We start from the raw sequence: 6000 nt of genomic DNA, 5'->3' as shown, positions 1-6000 counted from the left end.
ATCCTTGGTGACCACAACTGTGCCTGGTGTCATTGCCTCGCTGTGGGACTCCAGGCAAGTTACTGAACCTCCCTGTGCCTAAGATTCCTTCCTGTAAAACAGAGCTGGTACAGGGGCTGGGAGAAGATTTGCCGGGACCCTGAAAGGACCAGGTGTGATCCCCTTGCTGGCATCCCTTGTGCCCACACAGCACTGTAGTCCCCTGGCTCCCCAGCCAGCAGGAGAAGAGACATTTTGGTTGTTGACTGCTTTGTTTTGTGGCTCTAGGCAAAAGCTCTGTCTCTGAGCTACATAAGCAACCTGAAAGAAGGGACTTCAGATCCCAGGATAAGGAACTGTCATGGAAAGAGACCTACATGCCCGGGGAGAGCTGATGGTGGCAAACGCTTCACCTAAGTAATCATTGTTTTCCCCACCACCAAGCGTCCTCTACAGGGCACTTGAAAGCCCTTCCCAGAAAGCAGACCCTCCAAGAGCAGTCCTATGACTGGCATGGAAGGCAATCTGGACTTGGGCACCCACAGACCTACCTGTTCAGATGGAAAAGGTGAAGAGGGAGGCAGGGTTAAATCCTCCTGCAGAATCTGGTTTTAAAAATGCAGATTTGAGCTGGGCGTGGTGGCTCATGCCTGTAATCCTAGCACTCAGGAGGCTGAGGCAGGAGGATGCTTGGGAGTTGGAGACCAGTCAGGGCTACAAAGTGAGCTCAAGGCCAGCCTGAACTGCATAGAGACACCCTACCTCAAACAGACAAAGAAAAAAAAAAGAGGCCAAAACCAAACTGAACATGGTGGCACCCACCTCTAATTCCAGCATAGGAGAGGCTGAGGCAGGAGAATTGCTTCAAGTTCAAGGTCAGCCTGAGCTTCCCACCCGCTGTCCTTGGGCAAGGCATTGCTCTCTCTCAGTGGGGACACATGCAGGAGGGTTGGGCACCCACCAGCTTCAGCCCACGAGCGCGGGTCTGAGTCCTGTTACCCCAAAAGGTTCATCTGCTACTGCTGACAGGTGGGGCAGAGACCCCCTGAGGACCTGAGCGACAACCCACTGGCAGGGGCAGGGGTGCCATGCAGACCTGAGCTTGCATCTTACACACTGTCACGTGGGCCTGAGAAACGACTTTTAAAGCCAGGGGCTGCCTTGCTCCTGTGGGACAAGCACCTTTGGCATCGCCTCCTTCCACTTCCGCACTGGCAGGGCCCCAGGGCGCGATCTGGTGGCTCCCGGGCTGCTGTGTGAGCTTGGGAAGCCTGGAGCCTCTCTGAGCCTCCGCTACTGCCTCTGTGGAAGGGGGACAATCAGGAGCTGCCTTCGGGAGCTGCCCGGAGAGGTCAAGCGTGGTGAGGCTTGCACCAAGCACTCGGCAGAGGGGTTGCACCCTGGCAGTGCCATGGGGCAGGCAGCAGCTGTGACTGCACTGACAGAGAGAAGAGCCTGAAACAGTGCTTACCGCGACGCAGAGGGGATGGTGACAGCAGGGGGTTATCGCCAGGGGGCAGGATTTCGGTGACTGTTGTTTTCTTCTTGTTTATCTGAATTTCCCAAATATTCCTCCATGCTCCTGGATTCATTGTGTCATTTGAAAATGATAATAAAGTGAAGAACAAGCCTGTCACTCGCTGCGTTGTGTAGCCACCTATGTGCTGGGGGTGTGCCCGGGATGGGCAGAGTGGGGACCAGAGCCTGAGGCGAGGTGGCAGTGGGGCGGGTGGGGGCTGTGTCCCCTGCTCAAGCAGAGCGGCCCCCTACCTGGGCGGGCCCAGGGGCTGGCACGCTCCAGGGTGCCCAGCTCAGACAAGGCGAAGGCACAATCATTCATTATAACTCAATTACGGTGATTAAGCTGGTGGCACGCAGAGGCAGGGGAGAGAGTTGCCAATAGAATTTACACTCCGTGTCATCAGCAAGAGATAACAGCAGCTGACGCGGCTGCCGCCTCCCCTGCCATCTGCTTGGCGCGGGCCGCCCGAGGGCTGAGGGCTGCCGCTGCTCTCAGTGGCCTGTGTGGTGGAGCTGCTGAGAGGGGAGCACGGCGTGGGGTGGGGACACACCTGGACCCCTCCCCTAATACCTGGCAGGAACGGGGTGTGGGAAGCGGCTCTGGCATTGTGTACACTGGGACAGGAGCTGTCATTCTGGGATCTGATTTTCCCCTCCGTGTTCCAAATGAAGAAACTGAGGCATAGTCAAAGGATCAACCCAGCAAGCTTGGGGCAGAGCCCCGGCTCAGCCAACTTCGGCTTCCCTGGGAGGGTGCAGAGCCGGCTGGGGCCAGCTGACCCAAGACTCTGGGGACCCGACAGGCATCATGTGCCATGGCGGGGGTTGGGGGTCACTGGACTGGGGCAGGGAGGAATGCAGTGACCCCCTCATAGGAGGAACTGGGACAGGGGAGATGGAGCTCATGGTCAAGGCTGGTGTCCAGAGACACAGCCATCTTTCCTGGGCCAGCAGAGGCACTGGCGTCCGGGAGTACCAGGTTCCCAGGGACAAGACTGCACTGCCTGTCCTGTCCAGGCCTCTGCTGGGCCCTGTGCGCCTTGGTGGGAAGCAGGACTCGGTGCCCTTTGCTCTTGGTTTTGTATTCATTCACTCAGAGCGGTTTACATTTGCTCTGGGTGCAGGTCCGAAGCCAGTCCTGGGGTGGCATCCACGCTGCTGGATGGCCCACAGCACAGCTAGAACTTGAGTCTCCTGGGGCCCCAGGGCTCCTCCATACCCCAGAAATTTGCCCTGAGCCCCTACAGCCCTGGCCCTGTGGTTTCCTTCCTCCTACATCCTCTCCAGAGCCAGCTCAGATCTAACTCCTCACCTCCCGGAAAGCCATCTGTGCCCTAAGACTGCAGGGTGTCTTTCCTTCGGCTCCCACAACCCTGTGCACGTGACCTGGGAACCCTGCATACTGGGGTCACCTGGGGAACAGGACTCCTCCCAGCCTCACTCCCAGCAGAAACTTTGAGCTGGGTCCTGTTCATTTCTAAAGTCTGAAACCTGGATGGAGTGAGTCCAAGGAAATGTTTGTTGACTGCAAAAATGTTGCAAATGGATGAGGTGGCACTGGCTGAAAGACCTAGGTGTGGGCCAAAGGCCACCCTCTTCCTTGGGCGCCTCATCCATGCCGTGAACCCCACTGTGAGGCTGCCTTGCAGGTGGCTGAGATAGAAGGCTATCAGCCCAGGAGATCTGAGAATGGGGGAAGAAGGTGCTGTGGCCTTCTCACTCCAAGTTGCAAGGTTCACACCTCTCAGGGGCTGCGGTGAATCCACCTGGGGCGCCCGGAGACATCTCAGCAAGAGAAAGGCCCTAGTGGGGGCCGCACCTCCCTGCCAAGCCCCACAGCCCCTGGAATTCCCCAGAAGAGCGAAAGAGGAAGCTGAGGGGGTGTGGAGGCCTGAGATGCAAAACTGCTCGGGGTGAGAAGCCGACAGGCTGGCTGCGAATCAGCCCGCGTCCGTGTGGGCTCCCCGCCTTCCTCTGCAAGCATCCAAACACCAGGCCCAGGGGAGCCCGGAGCGCCTCTCCCAATGCCTGTGCTCCTGAAGGAAGACGCTGATTAGATCCAGGTTCCTCGACCCCGGGGGAGGGGAAGGAGGCTGTCCGAGGCCAGGGCACTGCCCCCCCCTTTCTCATCCAGTCACTCCGATGGCGTCCCTGAGCACAGCTGGTGCAGGTGCTGATGGCCGTGCACAGCTCTAAGTGCTGGACCAATACTCTGTTCACCAAAACAGGAGTGAGAAGGGCCGGAGGCACAGCTAGTTAGGTTTCTTCTCACCGCCTTTACCAGAATGCAGATTAGGAACTGGGCGTGGTGGTGTACACCTGTAATCCCAGCACTTGGAAAGCTGAGGCAGGAGAATCTCCATGAGTTACAGACCAGCCCATATGTGCAACACAGGGAACTGCATAGTGAGACCCTGTCTCAGACAGAAACAACAGCAGCAACGCAGGATGCAGGTTTAAGGGAAGTAATCATTTAAGGCAAATGATCCTGGTTTTTCGTTTAAGATCATGATATAAAATTTTCTCTTTAAATCTGTAAATTTGCTTTCAAAAGTGAAGTTATTTAAAGAAGAAGTAGTAAGTCAATCATGATCCGAGGAGACCATGTGTCCTTAGGTGATTACATAGATAGTGACTCTGAAGTCCTGGATTCTGTGGACGAGGCAGCTGTGCCCAGGATGAATGCAGGACTCTAAGGCGTGAGCACCTGAACCTCTGGGACAGGGCCAGCAGGGCCGGAGTGGGGTGGCCTACCCTGAGAAGAAGGTGCTGGTGACTCAAGGAGTGATTTTGAGTAATAACTGTCCTGGGGCTTCCCAGGGGGCAGGGAGTGAGTCCCCAATGGAGCTCAAATGCAAATGACTTTCATTGACATATAAACCTGAGGACACACAGCGGGCACAGCAGTTTGCAGCAGTTTGCAAACAGTGCTCTGCAAGTCGATGTAGCCCCACCCCAACCCCAGCACCGAGGATCAACAAAGGGTCCAGGCTCCTTTGGGAACCGACTACCTCAGCATTGCAGGGAGAAACCAAAGGAGGACTCTTATTCATCCTTCAACACCCAACTCAGAGTGATCAGGTCTACAAAGCATTCATGGAAACAAATATCCCCTTCTAAGAATTGCCTGGTTCCCTGCTGAGCACCCCCCCCCAGTGGCCTTCTGTACGGGCTCCTAATTATTAGTAACCCTGAATTACAGTTGTAGTTTATTTCCTGTCCTCGCATGTGCATTCTATGAGATGTGCGCCCCCTCCCCTCCCCTAGTCGGCTCTGTTTACCTTATTGAATTCATGCATGGGCAGATGGCTAAGACTGACTTCAAATTCTGAGTTTTGAGATTCGATTCATTCTACTTGTGATTCTCAGTCTGGTAGGGACTAGGAATACAGAGAGCCCAGCTTGGCCTCCGCCTCCAGTTAAGCGTAGGTAACAAGGGAAAGTGTCCTGCAAACCGCTCAGAACTGAACACTGCTTTGAAACGAGATTCTCACGAGGATGAACACAGGTTTTTTTTCTCTCAAAATTTAGGACCTTATACTTGAAATGCTGGCAATTGTCGAGCTGTTAAAAATACATAAAAGCTCCTGGAAAGACCCCAGGACAATAAGCATCCCATTAGCATGGAGCACCCTCACCATCCGGATGAGGGTCTTCCCAGTAAAAGGGTCCGGAATTTGTTGGGGAAGTGGTTGACTCCATGTCCAGGGCAGAGGTGGCCAAGATAGGACAAAGGAATTGTCTTTTTACTAAAATGCAGCAAAGTTATTGAAGATTACTGTGGATATTTTCCAAAAAAACTCAGGGATACCCTGAGGAAATCCAGTAGGAGGTGAGAAGGGGCCCCCTCTAAACGTATCTATTTAAGCCCCCACATTCACAGTGATATTTTTAAAAAGCAAATCTCATTGGGCAACTTTTGAGAATATTAAGGAATTAATAATGGCATTAATTAAGGAAGTAATTAATGAAAACTGGAAAATATAGCAAAAAAAATCAAGCATTTATCCTGCATTTTCTATAAACTTTGCTTCAATGAGCCCAAAGGGTAGATTCTCTTTGTAACAAAAAGATGGCAAAGAAGGCTCAGTTTGAATAGCAACCTTTGGTAACCACTAATTAATGGCTGGATCTGCACGATGATCATTGTGTCCGCTGACCTGCAAAAAAAAAAAAAAAGCACCTAGAGACCGTGCATTTCCTGATGAATCCATGAAGTAGATGCTGCCCCCACCCCCAAATCAAGCCTGGGTCTAATCAAGCTCCTAGATCTAACTACAATTTAGCAATCAGCAGAATTCGGGCTGTGTGGAACTCTTAAGGACAAATAACTTGGTTTCTTCAATAAATAAATCAGAGAGAGAGAGAGAGAGAGAGAGAGAGAGAGAGAGAGAGAGAGAGAGAGAGAGGAGGAGGAGCAGGCAAGGGGAGGAACCTAAAAAAATCTATCAATATTTGCTCCTTTGATTCTATTTCAAAGATTTTTGGTCTAAATTATGA

Source organism: Cavia porcellus, unplaced genomic scaffold, assembly GCF_034190915.1.
Source record: "Cavia porcellus strain 051 isolate PalLab524CR breed Dunkin Hartley unplaced genomic scaffold, mCavPor4.1 scaffold_4, whole genome shotgun sequence".
Classification (NCBI taxonomy): Eukaryota; Metazoa; Chordata; class Mammalia; order Rodentia; family Caviidae; genus Cavia; species Cavia porcellus.
The sequence above is the reverse complement of the archived record's forward strand: the minus strand, read 5'-3'. Positions refer to the sequence as shown.